The following is a 19,712-nucleotide window of genomic DNA, read 5'->3' on the forward strand; positions in this document are numbered from 1 at the left end:
TTTTGTTTTTCACGAAAAAATTGGAGGTGATCATCATTTTAGGAAAAATTTTAGAAAACTTGATACATAACCATTATGCAGCCACCAAAAAAGATGCATAACACATTCTGCAGACGCATAACGAATTACGCAACCATTTTCTCCACTGCATAACAAATTATGCATATGCATAACAAAGTTATGCATCTATAACAAGTTATGTAGCCATTGTATTAGTGCGTACATACAAAATAGATGTATAATGCATCTATTTTCTCGATGCATAAAAGATTGTGCAAAAATTTTCTCGATGCATTATGCAGCCGTATTTTCACGAATGCATAACATGTTATGCAGATATTATTGTAGATGCATGACAAGTTATGCAGTCTTTGTTTTTGTTGGTTTTAATAGTGACAAAACAGTTGATGCATAACGTGTTATGCAACCGTTTTATGGACTCCATAACAAATTATGCAACAAAATTTGTAGATGCATAATAGGTTATGCATCCATTTTTATAAATGCATAACATAACCATTCGACTATTTTTATAAATGCATAACATAACCATTCGCCTGAAACCTTATCTTCGCATTTTTCCTTGACTTGAGTTCTTCCCGCTGACACCGGATATGTATTTTAAGCTAGTAAGAGTATCTTGAGCATGTCTCTTTGTGTTTGTGTTTCCATGCTTGAAAGCTTCCACCAGTGCTCTAACCAATGACTGATTGATGGAATATCATTGAGCATGGCTTTCTACTTTTAATTTTCTCTCCAACATCCATATTGTTTTCTCTTGTAGCTCCCTCGTCCGAACTTCTGTCTTGCACCGGGCCTGTGCTTGCTTCCATCTCAACTCTACTACTGCAACACAACCCTGCTCAGTGCATCAGCTGCCACTGCCATACACCACCAGAGCTGCAACTATCTTTCTTCAGGGTCAGAATGCACATCTGAGTTCAGAAATTTTCCACTTACTGAGACAGGACAAGAGATTCTACTGTAAATCCACTCCAGCATCAGTCACTGAAAGTTGAGTTTACGGGAAAAAAATATAAAAAACGGACGACCAATGAGCAAACTATGCAAGAAATTAAACTAAAAAGAAGAAGTAAAGAACCCGTGTATGATATCCATAACTGCCATGGATAATAGAACTCAATAGCTACATTCTAAGCCATAGGCCAAGTACTATTTCCCCTAAAAAGATAGGGTGCAATTTAGTTGTCCTAAGGGTAAAATCCAGTCCAAGGATACAATAGATGTCACGTATGCGGTAATCATTCACGAGCAACTCGGACTACCTGCTTCCCTATGTTTCGGCCAGTAAAAAGACCTATAAATGCAGCAAGAGCACTCTCAAGACCTTCCACTGTATCTTCTACGTAAACCAATTTCCCTTCCTTGAAATGTTGTTTCATCATTTCCATGAACTTTTGGTAAAGGTGATAGTGGTCTGAAACAATAAATCCTTCCATCTGAACACGTTTTGTGATAAGAAGAAATAAGTTGTGAACCCGTCAGGCTGCTCAAGATTATACTGTGAAATCATTCCACAAACAAAAATTCTTCCATGGAGAGCCATATTAGGGAGGACAGCTTCGAGCATCTTTCCACCCGCATTCTCAAAGTAAACATCAATACCCTTAGCAAAGTACCTGAAGCAAGAACTATGTGAATCCGAAAGAGCACACAATATTCAAACAAATTAGGAGTTGGAGTTGCACTTCGCTTTGGTCAGACAAAAACTATGTGAATCCGAACATGGTAAACAAAGATACGAACAAAGGAAAACAAGAAAATGGTTTTAACTAGTATAGTAATGGCCGGTGGTACTAATAAAAATTCCCACAGAATAAATGTAGAAGCGCACCTTTTCAAAGTTGCGGTCACGTCGGGCTCTTCTTTATAGTTGAAAGCATCATCAAATCCAAACTTTTTCTTTAACAAATCAACATGAAGTTTCATCAAACAAGAAAAAGTTAATAATGAATTAAGCACTAAGTTGAAAGAGCAATCATTTACGAAACCCTAAATTAGCTTACCATTTTCTTCTTCTTCCAGAGCTCAATCGACTTCAGCACCATCACCTTCTCCCTCGATTCATCAAGCTACTAAACTTCCTAGAGACTATTCACACAAAATCAAGCTCAATTCCTTTGAATTGAGGTCGCCAGAGAGACTAGAAGAACAGTAGAAAACGAGAGAGAAAGAAGAGAAGTGAAAAATAGACCGGAACATCATTTTATAAATTCTGGATTTGTGAGAAATTTTCTCATCAAAATAGGGTGCGCGCCTGAACTATTTTGTCGGTGGGTTTCACAGTGACCAAAGTCTTAATAGTGGGTGTGTCCGTAGTTTTCACTTAGAAATTTGGTTTTGACACCTCGTAAGCGCTTGGACTCCCCAAACCCGACCTATTCTGCCTTAACATCGCCACATTAATTTCAATTGTCGTTTCCACTGTCAATGCAAAATGGGATGAAATGTACGATATGCGTTATCACGAAGGACAAATACTAATGGTAAAGTAGAGAGCGTGGCGAAACATGAGTGACACGGAAAATGACTCAAAAGGGTGTAGAGACGATGTCTTAGTGGAGCGAACATTAAATCCACGTCTCATGACATGCGTACATATAATTAACGCCGTACCGGGCGTACATTTTATCAACGCTCCAACTGAGCGTAATTTATATCTTCGCCTCACTATGTAACGAGGATTTTACATACGCTTCACGGGAAACATACTTTATAATTTCGCCTGAATTGAAACGAACGTAATATGTTCGCTCGACTATATTTGGTTTTGTTCTGGATTTCAGATCAAATATAGTCTTAGATTTGGTTTTGGTCAAACTTTTACTCTTTAGTCCCTCCCACTGTGTCTTGTTTCTGGACCATATTTTTAGGTTTACTCGTCCACTGTGGTTGCTCTTGACCCTTACCTTACATACAAGTGATTCACACTAGTCTGTTTTCCTTTCCGTTTCTAAATCAAACAGTAGAGGATGAAATTAGTAGCTAGATCAGAGTTATTAGTTGATCCAAATAGCGAAACAAGATCAACAAACATACTCTCTCTCTTTTCTTTTTGTCTAGAGAACATATGGAAGCTTTTGGAAGAAAAATTGCTGATAAATTTTAATTTGGTCATGTTAGCTCTTGTAATCTTCTCTTCCTCGAGGTAACTTAACCTTTTGAAAATCCATCTTTAGTAAACTGAAATTTTAGTCAATGTGGTATCCTTTTCTCTTCATTTTGTCAGCTTAACCAGCATCTACATAATTCTAATGTTTCTGATGGAAGGGTATCCTTTTCTTCTCAACAAGAAGATGGGAAAAATGAGAAGTTTCCTTTTCAGGGACATAGAGCTTCTGAGATTAACAAAGGATTGGTTTTGCTAATAGTAAGTGCATTGTCCCTTTCCTATTTGATTTTCTTTCATTGGTTGTTTCCTCATGTCAATAGAAATTGGTTTTGTTTTCTATGCATTGGCTGTGAGCCTGTGACTGGATTTAATAGGGACATTTACAAGCTGGTTTTGCTTTGTTTATCAGGCCGGAAAGTAATTTGAGTTTCATAATATACTATGTCAAATTCCTGTGTTTTCATAGACGGATAAAAGTTAATGCTAAGGCCTTTTCATGTACAGTGCTGGGTATTTGAACACTTCCCGCTTTCTGGCCTGATAAAGAGAGACCTTGTTGCATCCCGCTACACTGTCGCTGGTCGGAAGGGGGCAGGACTGACAGCATGCACCATAACTATGAAAGGATCAGGGATGTTTTAAATAGTTACGACGGCAAAGATGTAAGTTATAACACCAAGTAGATGTTAAAAGTATTTTATGTGAAACTTTATTTGTGAAACGTAATTTTGAACATGATGTCGTTGGCAGTTTGTGTGGATGACATATGAGAACTGCAAATTAGATGATACAACACACACGATTCAACTTGTTGCTGCGATTTCTGGAAAGGCCCAGAGTTGGCTAATTCATTACAACGAGTGCGAGTTGCAGCGACCAGAGAGATGCATGCGTTAGTTTGGGCTGAAGCAGACTAAACCAGAAGTGCCTATTGTTTATACAAGGATCGGAGGTGCTGCACCACGTATCAGGCCAGTCGATGGTCATCATGAACTACCACACATCGCCTATGAACACGTGGTGAGTTGTCTACATTTCCCATGCAAACCCCGGCTCTTTAGCTCTGTAACTTAAGAGGAAACCTAAGTTGCTCTTCCAATTATAAGTGACTAAAAATACTCCAAATTTGATGAAGTTTTTTTCATTCTTATCTCTTGCAAGATGGATTCACTCCTGTAGAATATATGATATATTTCTTCGTATGATTAAGTAAATATTTGTTTTGTTTCACTTTTTGTATGGTAGGTACTAGAGGGTGGAAATTTCTTAATGAGCTTACTTTTCTTTTATCAATTGTTCCAGGTTTGTCTTTTGGTCTTGGTAAAAGTTATTCTAGGCATGCCCTTTAATCCCTTTTTCAGTATTACACCCTTTAATCCTAAAAGATGTAATACTGAAAAGGGACCTGAGACTTTGTAGACTATACACCTCCTTCTATTATTTTGCTCAAGTGGATAAAATTGTCAAACTCTCATCTTCCTTAACTAGGATCTGGCGGAATATGTGACTTTACAATTGGAATAAAGAGGAAGCAAGTTCACATGGAAAAAATATAATGCCATTTTACCATTCATTGCAGGATGAAATATAATCTTAAAGGATTTTTGTTGCTTTTCAGGCCAAGCCGACCCAAGGCGTCAATTGCTACCATAGGAGGGGTTATTGATAATTATAATTGGCATGTGCGGACTCAGAAAAGTTAAAAAGTTAAACGGCAATTTGATTATATTAGCTCTTGTAACCTTCTCTTCTTTGAGGTAATATAACTTCTTTTGAAATCTATTTTTTGGTAAAATGAAATTTCAGTCAATGTGGTCTGATCAGAAGTTCTTTACTCATCAGCTTAACCAGCATCCACACAATTCTAAGGTTTCTGATAAAAGGGTATCCTTTTCCTTTCAACAAGAAATTGGAAATAATGAGAAGAGTTTTTTGTTCCAGAGACATTTTGATGCAAATAGAGCTGAGATTAACAAAGGATCAGTTTTGTTCATAGTAAGTGCATTATTATCCCTTTGCTGTTTGATCTTTTCTCTCTTGTTTTTTTCTTTTTGTCATGTCAATAGAAATTGGTTCATGCCATCTATCTCAACTTGCATTTGGCACAGGATGATAAGTCCCCATCTGATCATAAGACCTAACATACCATTAAAATCCCAGCTCTTTTTTCTGTCACATAGAGGATTTTATAATCATGTTGGTGCGAAACAACCTTAGTTTCTCTTCCATTTACAGGTGACTGAACTGAAGTACTCAAATTTGAATGTTTATTAATTTTTTAATAAATTATTTGATTTCCATAAAAGCCAAATACATCAAGGAACACAAACACATAAACAAACAATAATCAATAGCACCTAAAATTGAAATATTAACTTAACCAAATGACACCAAGTAGTCTTCCTTATCCACATGATACCAGTCTAAGATATCATTAGTAAGAGAACATCTTCTGAAAGGGAATCTCGTTATCTGGTTCAGGCCAACCACCCCCATAATAACCACCATCTTGACGAAGGCTCCAATTACAATGATTTCTACAATGTTTCATCCAATCTTTTTTTGCTTGGTAAGCGCTAAATTTTACATTGTGGTATCCACCATCATCACTAGACCAACTTGAATCACATACAAATTTAGTAGTTCTCTTCCAATTAACTTTAAACTTCCATATGAAATTTTGTTTGTAGTATAGTGTATGCTCACCCAAATCATCATCGCTTGACCAACAATGGATTTTTAAAATTATTTTTGGATCTATATCATTTTGCACAGTAACAACTTTTTCGTTTGACCAAATACCTCCCACCTCATAATCTAAATCATATTGCATAGTAACATCAACTGAATGTGCACAAAACGAAGTAAGAATGAAGATGGCGAAAAATCCTAAAACTGCAAATGATTTTGGCATTGTTGGAATCTTTGAAAACTCGGAGACTCAAAGTATGAGAGTTTACTCTAACTGAGCTTTTCTACACTCTTAATTTAATAATAGAAATTAGGTTAAGAAGAGGCATGCATGTAGTATATATGGCAACATATGCCTTTATTGGAATCTGATTTTGTCCAATTAATTTTATGGGATTTCTTACTATGTTGGCTTTATTTTTGTAAATTACTTTTGGAAATACTATCAGAATGGATCCCTATCAGATTTAGAAGGATGATTTGCAATAAATTTCCTCATTTCATGAGAATGGATCCATTAATTAAATTCTGACTTAATATCTCCAACTGGTTTTTCTCAGTGTTCTGGAAACCGGCACGGCCCGGGAAGTCAGCCCAGTAAACCCATGACCCAATCACTTTTCTGAGGCTGTTAGTGACCCATCAAACTTGCATAAAACCGGCTTCTTTAATGAAAACCGGTTGACCCGGACGGGTTGACCCGTGATCCGTCGATCCAAGACGAGTTGACCCCCAGTCATTGTCATGTCAACAACTAGGCTCCTTAGTTTTTTTCCAAAAACCTATACCTGAGGATGATGGGATTTCCTCATTTCATGAGAATGGATCCATTAATTAAATTCTGACTTAATATCTCCAACTGGTTTTTCTCAGTGTTCTGGAAACCGGCACGGCCCGGGAAGTCAGCCCAGTAAACCCGTGACCCAATCACTTTTCTGAGGCTGTTAGTGACCCAGCAAACTTGCATAAAACCGGCTTCTTTAATGAAAACCGGTTGACCCGGACGGGTTGACCCGTGATCCGTCGATCCAAGACGAGTTGACCCCCAGTCATTGTCATGTCAACAACTAGGCTCCTTAGTTTTTTTCCAAAAACCTATACCTGAGGATGATGGGATTTGATGCCAGGACCTGTTGCTCGTTTCAGGAACGTCCCTAACCACTGAGCCAGCAGCACTTTGGTGATAATAAGTGAATAATCTTCATATAATTCACGAGAACATTTTCCTATAACTGAGTATGGATACGACATTTGTATACTCCGGTGCATGGATTGGCAACATATCCTTACTAGATAATCTTATAGTTACGATTTTTTATGTGTCAAATTCTCATTTAACTTACTGGTTATTAACTTAAGTAGGAATTACCACTAGGTACTAATATAATAGTCTTAGTTAGTGGGAGGTCCATCCATTAAAGCCCAGTAATCAGAGGTCCAAAGATTTAAATAAAACAAGAAATTGGACCAAAAAGTTTAACTCCAGGCCCATATACGTGTGAGAAAGTCATGTACTTTTTTTGATATCTCCAAAATACCCCCTAGTGTAATAGAATATAAACTTTAGATGAACCATTTTTTTTCCAGATCCGTTTTTTTTCTCTTTCCTCTCGTTGCTAGTAGAGAAAATCTTCTTTTTTTTTTCGTTCTCTCCCGTTTTGTCTATCAGAGAAGAGATAATCCCATGAAGATTTTTGCAAGATATAGATCGATCCGCGAATCCAAGCTCGATTATTTATATGAAGTTTTTGGTAAGTTGATTTTCTTACTGTCGATGTTAGTCTAGGTTTTTTTTTAATCAATTTTCTTCTAGTAATGTTTATCTTAGGGTTTCTAGTATCTAATAGTTTTATGGATGTTTGATTATGTTTTGATCTCTATGCTTGATTGTTTATTTTTTTTATAAAATAGTTCAGATCTAGACGGGTGATCACCTTTTTTGTTCATTTCGTCAGTAGATTTGATTATATCAGTTTCATTTTATTGGTTCTAGATTTTTTTCAGTTCATTTTTGTGTATGAACCAACAGTACTGACAAAAACCTAGCTTTATAAACCGGTTTTGATGATTTACAGTTTTTTATTAATTTATTAGGTTTTAGATCGGCTTTGATTTTGTTTTACTCATGGATTCATCACTTAATTTGTATGATTCAGCAGTACATATATCTTGGAGAGAAATTAAGACTTAAGATTTTTGGGTTACGGAAATAGGAATTGAACTCGGTTTTTTGTGTGTTTACGATCTTTATTCTTGATTCGTTAATTTTTTTACTTCAATTTTTATAAAAAATACTTCAGATCTGGATACATAATCATGTTTTAGGTTCATTTCATTAGTATATCTGATTTTTTAGTTTCATTTTGTTGGTCTTTGGTTTGTTTTTAATTTGCTTTTGTGTATTAATCATCAGTACGTATATGATGTATTGGTGGTTTTTGATGAAAATAGTCCAGATCTAGTTATAAAATCATGTTTTACGTTCGTTTCATTTGGAGATCTGATATTTTAGTTTCATTTTGTTGACTTTTGGTTTTGTTTCTGTTTGGTTTTGTGTATTAACCATCAGTACGTATATGACGTACTGATTTTCTGTGTTTACTATGCATCTATATGTTTTGCTTGTGTATTAACCATCAGTACGTATATGACGTACTGTTTGTATGAATCTTAATCGTAATTATTCGATTTTTTGATTAGATTATGATGTTTTTAGCCTATTTGAACTCTCAATTTGATTTTCTTGTTATTTTCGTTCTTTATTTTCTAAGAAAATCATGCTTGTTTATTGTTTCAGAGGTATTATCTAGCAGTACATATGTCGCATACTAATACAAATTACATTTGATTCTGTTTTATTCTTAGTTTTATCACTTGTTGTTGTTTGATCCATAAGTACATATCTTCCATACTGAAATAATACTCTTTCGATTCTGTTTTTTTATAGATTCATTCCATGCAGTTGTTTTTTAGTTCATGAATCAGCAGAACATATGTGGCATACTGATACAAACTGCTTTTTGATTATGTTTTATTCTTAGTTTTATCACTTGTGTTGTTTCATCCATAAGTACATATATGCGATACTGAAATAAGACTCTCGATTTAGTTATTTTTCTTCATGGAGTTGTTTTAGACAGTGAATTAACAATACATATATTGAATACTGAAAAAGTTGCTCTTTGAATCTGTTTTATACATAGATTTTAGTCAGTTAATTCTTATGATTTTGTCAACACATATATGGAATACCGAAATAAAATTGAACCATCGTTAGGTAGTATTAATCTTGATGTTGTCATATTACTTGTACTATTCATTTTTGTTATGTTATTCATATATTGATTGTTGTTGTGTTTTAATTGTTACATTTTGGTCACATTTACAGGTTCAATATGTCTGATGTTAAGAGTGTTGGCGCTTTTTGGAGGAAGTGGTCCAATGGGAGTGGAGCACTAGAGAGATCCTGTTTTTTTTTAACCTGTAAGCAGTGTAGCAGATATGTACTCAAATTATGTAAGCAGTGTAGCGGATATGTACTCGAATTTCATAAACTGTGTAGCAGATATGTACTCGATATAATGAGCATGTAGACACACACGTTTGGTAGTCAGGGTATTGTGGTCATTTTCATGTTTTAATCAATTGTGGACCTTCAGATAAAAGAAAATTCTAGTTGGACCCTATTATAAATAACCTTATGGGCTTAGGACCAAACAAGAAATTTTCCTTAACTTATTATAATCGATTTTTATATTTTGGATTGTTATCTAGATTAGATATATGGTTGGACAATTTTTGTGTTTTAGATATTATTTTGAAGTAAACTTTAAGACTTTAAGCTCAAAATATATTAACTACTACACTTACAATTTCATAGGGTCCTACATATATGTGACCCAGTGAACCCGGGTTGAACCACTGGTTGACCCAGTTGACTCTGACCCGGTAATTTTTTCGGGTCGACGTCCGGGCCGGTTTTCAGAACATTTATTTTTCTTTTACTATGATAAGATAACTTAAAAGCAAACATTTCAAGAAATAAAAAGTAGTATTTTCTTTTTGAAATTAAGTATTTGTCCCACGCCTCTATCTCTCTTACTCTAGTGATCTTGGGCTTGAAATCCTTGAAAAATTCTTTAATTTATTAAAATGACCCTTATAAAAAGGAGGGTCATATTCATATAGTAGATGAATATTTTTGATAATGTCATCAAATAAAAGATCTTAATGCAGGTTTAACATATCTCAAGAATTCCAACAATGGGGTTCAACTCTATCTTGTTGGAACTGTGTATGTTTCTAAGAAGAGTGATGAAACTGTCGAGAAGTTAAAGTTGGTTAAGGTTTTGATTCGGTTTTATGTTCTTGATAGCAAAATGGGGAACCCCCTTTTCTATTTTTCATTAAATGAGAAAGTAAGTACTGTTGTACACATATAATATGCATGTGTTGAGCAGCACTCATCTAAGTAGTCTCTGATGAAGGAAGAGGTTCCTAAACTATGGTTGAGAAGCTTGTTCTATTTATTGTGTTATATGTGCTTTCTTTCCCTCACTATTTGCTTTTATAGGTTGCTTTCGCATGTTCTCAGTTAAGTGAAATTCTTTCTGATGCAGTGTCTCTGCTATGTGTCTTTGTGTGCTTACGCGTGGGTAATTTAGGGTGTACCGTACATCAGTTTCGGCCTTTAAGTCCTGTTATTATTTGTTTTCTTTTATCGTGTCTTTTCATGTTCTATCTTGACGACAAATGTTCACCCTTCTGAAGCTGGTCAACTTTTTTGAATTCCCCATATTACATTATTGGTTCCTTTTGCTATTTGCTAACACAGTTAATATTTTGCAATGTAGGTGATCGATTATGTATCGCTTGATGTGGTTGCGGTAGGTGACGCTCCTTATAGTTATTCTCATATAATTGATCATGTTTTGATTAGTTTCATTGCAGATTCGTTTCATGAATTCCTTAATGAATGAGTTTGTCTTTGTGTTCGCCGGTTTGGTTTGGGTTATTTAAAATTGAACCTTGGGATCTATAATTATAAATTTGAAAAATTGACGGGAAATGATCTCATGGTGATATATATGCCTCACTATTAGGAAATAGTCTATATTTAAGTGATGTGTATTCCAGGGAAGTTTGAATACGTGCAGTTCACGTATTGTGTCTTGATTACCAAGACAATGAATGTATAAATATCCCAACAATTAATGAGAAATTCGAAGACTTGTCGAGAACTTGACATGGTCTCAAGAGCCTGGTTCAAACCCTAAACCTAATTTTTCTTCTTCTTCAAGTTCTCTTTATACAATGGGAGAAGATGAAACAGAGTCATCAAAAGGAACAAAAGGAAAAGACATAGTCTATGATTTTCCGAAGAAGAATCATGTATACCATCTTGGATCAAGTGATGGTCCTGGTATTCTTATTACTCCAATTACTTTAAAAGGAACCAACTATGATGAATGAGCTAGAGCCATTAGACGTTCTTTGATAGCTAAGCGAAAGTTTGGGTTTGTTGATGGTACCATTACAGAACTTGCATACCCTGACCAGTTGGAAGAATGGATCGCTGTCCATTCAACGGTGGTTTCGTGGATCAATAACACACTGGATTCTTCAATCCGATCAACGTTGGGAGATTACGATGATGCGAGTCTTCTATGGACTCACTTAAAGAAGAGATTTTGTATGGTTAGCGGCACAAGAATCTATCAACTGAAATCGTCCTTAAATGAATGTAAACAAGGGAAGTCTGAATATGTTGCTGTCTATTATGGACGATTAAATAAAATCTGGGACGAGTTGGTAACGTATATGAAAATACCACAATGTAAGTGTGGTCTTTGTACATGTAATATTGCAACTTAGGTAATTAATCTGCGAGAAGAAGACTATCTTCATTATTTTTTGATTGGTCTGGATGGTATGTATGGCTCACTACGCGAAAAAATGTTAGCACGAGATCCTTTACCAACTATCGATGCTGCGTACCAAACTGTAGTGAACTCTGAAAGATTAAGAATGGGAGAAGTGCTTCAATCTAAAGAAGTGCAGGAGAACGTGATGTCCTTTAAAGTTCAACCTGATCAGAGAGCAACCAGAAACACTTGTGATGCTACAAAATTTTGTAAACACTGTAACAAAACTGGACACTCTGAAGATGGATGTTTTCAATTAATTGGCTACCCTGACTGGTGGGGTGACAGATTTGGTGGTAAAGGATTTGGCAGAGGTGGCAGAACTGGTCGAGGTCTAGGTAGTTATAGTCTGGAAGAGGTGGCAGAGGATATGGTAGCACCAATCCGGTGCGGGCAAATAATCTCAATGTACCAGCTTCTCAAAAATACAGTGGTGCTACATCTGCAGATGGGGGTGGCTTGTCTGGAGTAACCGCAACTCAGCTTCAACAAATACTTGATTATTTGAGTACAAACAAATCAAAACTTCAATTGCAAGGTAAAAAGAATCGTCCCTCCTGGATTGTAGATACAGGGGCTACGAATCATGTCACATGTAACATGACATGATAGAAGTAAAAGAAATTAAGCCATGCTCAGTGGGATTGCCAGATGGAAAGTATACGAACTCTGATAAAATAGGAACTGTGATTCTTTCTGGGGGTTTGAAGCTTAAAAATGTTCTTTATGTACCTCAGATAACATGTAACTTGATCTCGGTCGCACAGATGATCGATGAGTTAGCTTGTGTTGTGCAATGTACTAACAGTTTATGTCTTATACAGGACCGGTCGACGAGGAAGGTGATTGGAGTGGGTGAGAGACAAGGTGGACTATATTTGTTTCATGGTGTACCTTCAGCTAAAGTGTTTGATGTTCGTGGAGATTCGTACGAGCTGTGGCATCAAAGAATGGGACATCCGGCAGAGAAAGTATTACAAAAGATACCAGCTATGAGTGGGTTGTTTAGGAAGAATAATAATGCTTGTGATATTTGTCCACGAGCAAAACATCGTCGAAGTAGTTTTCCTAATAGTCAGAGTAAAGCTAGCTGCATATTTGAGTTAGTTCATATGGATTTATGGGGGCCTTACAAGACACCTTCGTCTTATGGAGCTCATTATTTTTTAACAATAGTTGATGATTTTTCAAGAGGTGTGTGGATTTATTTGATCAAGAATAAAACTGAAGTTGAATTGGTATTTCTTAACTTTGTTGCTCTTATTAAACGTCAGTTTAACAAGGAAATAAAAAATGTTAGAAGTGACAATGGAACAGAATTTAATGCTTTGCGTGGCTATTTTAAAACTAATGGAGTAATATTTGAGACGTCTTGTGTTGGTATACCCCAACAAAATGGGAGAGTTGAAAGAAAACATCAGCATATAATGAATGTTGCAAGAGCTTTGAGATTTCAAGCTAATTTACCAATACAATTCTGGGGGGAGTGTGAATTAACTGCGGCATACTTGATTAATCGAACACCAACACCTGTACAGAATAACAAGACTCCATATGAAGTTATGTTTGGAAAGGTACCTCCATACAATCAGTTGAAGGTGTTTGGATGTTTGTGTTATATGCACAATCAGAATAGTAAAGGAGATAAGTTTGCAAGTCGAGGAAGAAGGTGTGTATTTCTTGGTTATCCATTTGGTAAAAAGGCGTGGCAAGTTTATGACAAAACAATTTTTGGTGTCAAGAGATGTAGATTTTTATGAGCATCGGTTTCCATATATGACAACTAGCGTTGAACATCAAATAATATTGCTCCATCAAGTATGGAAACATGTTGGAGTGATGATGAAGATAAAGAAGAAGTACAATTGCCCAAACAAGGTATTGAAACTCAGCAGCCTGAGATGCAACAACAACAAAGAAGTGATGAAACACAGCTTGGTATTGAAGGCGCAACAAAAGAATTACAAATAGGTGTTCCAGAACACCATGAGGAGACTGAACTAGAACATCATGAGGAGACTGAACAGGATGCTTCATCCAATGACACTTCAGCTGAAGTTATGGTAGAAAATAACAGTAGTGAGATGGGTAAAGGAAAACGTCAGAAAATTCCTTCTAGCAGACTCAAGGATTTTGTGACGCATACAATATGTGAAAATAGTCCACCTTCCACTCAACCTACACAATCATCGGCCTCAGGTACACCCTATCCTTTGACATATTATGTTAGTTGTGATCGTTTTTTTGTTGTTCATAGAAAATATCTTGCAGCTATAACGACTGGAAATGAGCCAAAGATCTTCAAAGAAGCTATAAAGCATCCAGGATGGCAAAAAGCCATGGCTGAAGAAATAAGAGCTCTTGAGGAACAAGGAACATGGGAATTGGAGGAATTACCACCTGGTAAGTAGGCATTCGGAAGCAAATGGATTTATACAGAGAAGCGTGATAAAAATGGGAATTTGATACGTCTAAAAGCAAGAATTGTGATATTTGGGAATCATCAAGTTGAAGGATTGGATTATAATGAAACATTTGCACCAGTGGCAAAAATGACAACAGTTCGTACTTTTCTAGTTGTTGCAGCAGTTAAAAATAGGGAAGTGCATCAAATGGATGTCCATAATGCATTTCTTCATGGAGATTTGGAGGAAGAAGTGTATATGAAGATACCTCCATGTTTTGCCAAAGGAAATTCCAATATGGTTTGTAGAATGAAAAAATCATTATATGGTCTAAAACAGGCACCTAGGTGTTGGTTTACGAAGTTATCAACAGCCTTGAAGAATTATGGTTTTAAACAATCCTATTCAAATTACTCTCTTTTTACTATGACGAAGGGAAAAATGCAGCTTAATGTCTTAGTTTATGTTGATGATCTAATTGTGGCAGGAAATGATCTTATTGGACTTCATAATTTTAAAACTTACTTGGGACAATGTTTCAAGATGAAGGATTTGGGAAAGTTGAAATATTTCTTAGGATTAAAGGTTGATCGTAGTAAACAAGGTTTCTACATATGCCATAGGAAATATGCATTGGATATAATAATGGATTGTTGAATGCAAAAACTGCAGAATTTCCAATGGAGACGAATCATCAACTGGAATTGGCAAAAGGAAAAATACTTGAGGATGTGGAGAAGTGTCGAAGATTGGTCGGTCGTTTGATTTATCTATCAGTAACAAGGCCAGATCTGGCTTACTCGGTGCATATTTTATCACAGTTTATGCAACTCTAGATGGGGAAAAACGATTTGTTGGTTTTTAAGGAATTGAGGAGACGACCGTAGGGAGGAGACTCCTCGAACCGAGCGAAATGTTAAACCTCACACAGATGCACCGCTGTAAAGGGGGTGCTTTAGATTCGAGAGATCAATCTGTAGTACTCCGTCCTAAATCAAGACAATGACCGTTTCAGAGTAAATTCGGTCACAAGAGAGGATGGGTTGATCTGTAGGAGGGAAGCTGGGAGACGTGTGGAATCAATGGTAATCAAAGATTGTGGGTGTGTGAATTCTGAATATGATAAGCTCTGAATGATTGAAATTGCTCAATTGAGAGTAGTTGCTCAATTGATGATCTCGTGTTGATGAGACGTGAGATTGATAATACTGTTTTTTGATGATCCTTCAATCATGATTCAGAGACCTATTTATATTGCTGGAATTGTAGACACCATGACCCCATAAAGTGTGACAATTGATGGAATCAAAGAGTGGGGAAGTGGAGATCGTGTTTGAAACCAGTTGCTCAACGTGTGGAGACTTGATCGATTTTCCACCCACTACCTCGTGAATTCCTTCAACTGATTGCACGACTTGCTCACATTCCATCGTGTGTTTGAACACACGTGTCGTAGACCCCCAGGCCAAAACCCTAAGTGATATCCCCCCAAAGTGACACGATTGACGTCTCGTGGTATGATAGTCAATTGATGACTTCGTGGTTTGATGGGACGATGAGTCCATGTAGTTGCTGAGTTGAACATGATGTTCTGAAACTCATGAATTGAACATGTCATGAGACAGAGGTATAGTTCTTACGATGAAGTGAGCGAGTAATACTCGGATCGTTGAATATTGATTGTTAAACCAATATTCCTTGGTTTGAGCAAATATTTATCATCTGAGCAAGTGTTGCTCATGTGATGAATTGTTGAATATTTGATCGTCTGAGCATGTGTTGCTCATCTGATGGATTATTGGCAGCATACCAAAAATATTAATTAGAATACTGGTCGTTGAACCAAGCATAATTAATAAAATTAATGACCATGAGGTCGTCATAAAATTATTAAGGTTGGAATCTGGAATGATAATCCTTGATTCAGAAACCCTAATTTGATCAATTGATGATCAATTCATGGTTCGTCAGAAGTTTAACCATGGTAGGAAGGAGGGAGCGACTACATGGGACCGTGGATCAACCATGTAGTTTCCATATGCTCACGTGAGAAAATACAAAGAACTCATGAATAGTTGACGATTTGTTGGTGAAAGAATGATTAAATGCTTGTTTAATCATTTATTCGAAAATGCTCGTCTGAGCCTTAGGTGAGAAAACCTAATTAATTATGACGGAGTGAGGGACCGACCATGGGGTCATGAAACCGGCCTTGGGTAGTCACGTGATCGCCTGATGATCACTTCATGAAAATCCAAAGTGTTTGGAAGATTCTTGGACCTAATACGTGCAATTGTGCAAATTAGGTCAAAAATGTGAAAATTGATGGGACCGGATTCTGTAAGCCAAAGAGCAAATCTTGGTCGATCAAGATAGAATGCTCGTGTTCCCAAGACGTCCGTGTCTCAGTTCTGAGAATTTTGATATTTTATGACGTGCAGTTGAGCGTTCATTCGAGAAAATATGCCAAAATTAGGGTTTCGCTGAAACTAAGGAAAACACCATGAGATGATGGAAAATAATTATAAAATAAAGGAATGAGGAGGCGTGGGACCGTGAAACCAAGGTATGGTCGGCCAGTCGTGACCACGGTCTCGTGGTGCCTTTCCCTCAATTTTATAATATTTTTCATGATTTTATGAAAATATTATGGATTTAAAGAGTTTTGATGAATTTAGGGAGTTTCCCTGAAGTGAAGGAGTTTTCATGAGTTCAAGGAAGCAAAAATATTAAAATAATAAAAACAAGGGTGTGTGGGGCTGTGGGAGGCATGGCCGCCCGGCTAAGGCCGGTCCCACAAGTTTTCATAATTTTATATATATTTTTAATGTATTTTTCATGATTTGAGGGAATTTTTCCTAATTTGAGAGAAATACCATGAAATCAAGGAATTTGATAAATTCAAGGAAAATAAAATAAATAATAATAAAATAAAGGGGCATGTGGGACCGGCTAGGGCATGGCCGACCGGCTTGGGACACGGTCCCACGAGTTTTTCATAATTTTATATTATTTATTTCCTAATTTTTGCAAAATACCATGAAATCAAGGAGTTTTTTCATGAAATCAGAGAAATAATAATAATAATAAAATAATGAGGAACCATAAGGTGTGGGGCCGGCTGGGACCAAGGCATGGGCGGTTGGCCAATGGTCACGCCCCACACTATTTTTCCTTAATATTATATTATTTTCATGGGTTTATGAAAATACCATGAAGCCGAGGAGTTTCCTCGAGACGAAGGAGATTTGATAAAATGAGAGAATTTTCATCAAATCATGGAAAATAATAAAAATGCATTAAAAATATAAAACTTGCATGGGATTGACCACGACACGGTCGGTCAGTCGGTCGTGTGTCCGTGCTCCCGGCACCCTGGTCAATATTTTTAGTTATTTATTATTTTCTTCCCTATTTTGCATAGGTTCATCGTTTCGTTGTATTTTGAAATACTCGTTCATGCGGTGAATGTTAGTGTATCGTCGTTGAATACACCTTCACCATTTGAATCGGGGCTTACTTAGAGTAGCTCAGACGCCCGGTTGTTGATTATTTATTACTAATTGTGGAATTCGGTGGAGAATAATTCACAAAACTGAGTAATAAGATGTTTATTATTAATTCATAAGATCAGTTGAGGATTCGACTATGAATTCAAAATAATAAAGTGAGCATTACCATTCCATGGGATCTTAGATTCGACCATATAATCGGAGTAATTAAGTTTTATCTATTACCATTTATGAGACCAGTTGTGGATTCGATCATGAAATCGGAGTAATGAGATAATATAGTTATTGCTATTCTATGAGATCAAGTCGTGGATTCGATCATAGAATCAGAACAATTGTTTATTGCCATTCCATGGGACCAGTCGTGGATTCGACCATGGAATATGAGCAATAATAGATTATTCTGGGAATTCAGTAGTGAATGTCACGGCAAAATTAATCTTAATTAGGAATAATTAACTTTGTGGCTCTATACTAGCAGAGCAAGCTGTCTAGGAGCATTAATTATCCCGATATGAGCTTGTCGGTAAGTCATATCCTTTATATAGTCAGGGTAAACTCGTTGTTTGTTCCTAAAGACGTTATCGCTCTATACTAGCAGAGAAAGCTGTCTAGGAGCCGTCCATCTCGTGATACTATATAGAAATAATCACTGAAAAAGTGTTCAGTATTCATGAGATATGTCGTTGTCCAGTCGTGAGACTACATATCTTCATGTACTCTGAGAGAAAGTACTCTCCATTGAGAATTCGATGAGAGACCCGTGACTCAATACTCACGTCTGATTGCTGGATCAGAGCTTCGTATAATTATGAGTTTACGATTTTAGCCCTTGTCGAAAATCTACCATCTACAACAACAACCAAGAATGGAGCATTGGAAAGCAGCACTTTGTGTGGTTAGATACTTGAAAAAGAATCCAGGACAAGGAATTTTGCTGCTCTCTGATAATGGTCTTAGTCTAAAAGGATGGTGTGATTCAGATTGCGCGAGTTTCCATTGACTAGACGTTCATTAACATGATGGTTTGTTCTTCTTGGTTTTTCTCCTGTTTCTTGGAAGACTAAAAAGCATCACACAATTTCGCGTTCCTCAGCAGAAGCTGAATACAGGTCTATGGCAGCAGTTGATCGAATTTTATAAAGTGGTAAATAGAGTTGTCTTTCACACGGACTTGATGAGATTGTTTTTAAAAATTAATAAACTAAAGTAAAAGAAAAATATATACAAAATATTGTCACAAGACGAAGAGAGTTACTGGGACTAGGATTTCGTCGAATTCATAACATAGGGTTCAATTTATTTATTCTCAACAATTTAAGCTCAATAAATAAAATTAAAATGGACTCTGATTTTGCCAAGGTAGATTCTCAAAAGATTAGTTGTAAATCCTAAGCATGATGTATCAAAACATTTAAGCTAAGCATACCTCATCAAATTAAATGACAACCAATTAATTCAAATCATATTTCAATTAAAATAAATGCAAAAGTCTTAAAAGGAATTAAATAATTTTACCCATGTATGAAATTCGTCTTATTCCGTCATCCTAGTGTTGGGATTTAGCTCATCATGTTGGAAACACGCTCAAAGTATGATTTCATTGCTCAAAAGGTGCTTACAAGGATTAAAATATATGAAAACAGAGATTCGTAACACTTATATTTGTTACAATGGACACTGTTACAGAACGATAAAACTGCACTGTCGCTGACACTGTAGCGCTGCCACCCTGTAATATTTGTCGTTCAGACTGTAGCATGAACGACTGTCCACGGGCGTCTTATTTTCTTCCCGTACTTCAGTTCTGCAGCAGCAGAAACTTCTCTCCGCAACTCGTGATTTCTCACGCTGTTGATCTCTGTTTACTCCCCAATCACTCCATACCCTAGTCTGTGATCCCATCCTCCTATATATACCCATTTGGACCGAGAATAAATCCTCATAACTCCAAATAATCTCGGCAATCAATTAAGTATATTCTCTTTTACTTCCATGAAAGATACGTGATTTTTTTCCCTACTTTACTCTTCCACACGCCTGCACG

At 36.4% G+C, this 19,712-nt stretch overlaps 1 pseudogene; it reads right to left on the minus strand.

The window, feature by feature from the left end:
• Positions 1-1,262: 1,262 nt before the first annotated feature.
• LOC113291678 lies at positions 1,263-1,950 on the minus strand (annotated as a pseudogene).
• Between the last annotated feature and the right edge of the window lie 17,762 nt (positions 1,951-19,712).

This window comes from Papaver somniferum, chromosome 1 (assembly GCF_003573695.1).
Source record: "Papaver somniferum cultivar HN1 chromosome 1, ASM357369v1, whole genome shotgun sequence".
Taxonomy (NCBI): Eukaryota; Viridiplantae; Streptophyta; class Magnoliopsida; order Ranunculales; family Papaveraceae; genus Papaver; species Papaver somniferum.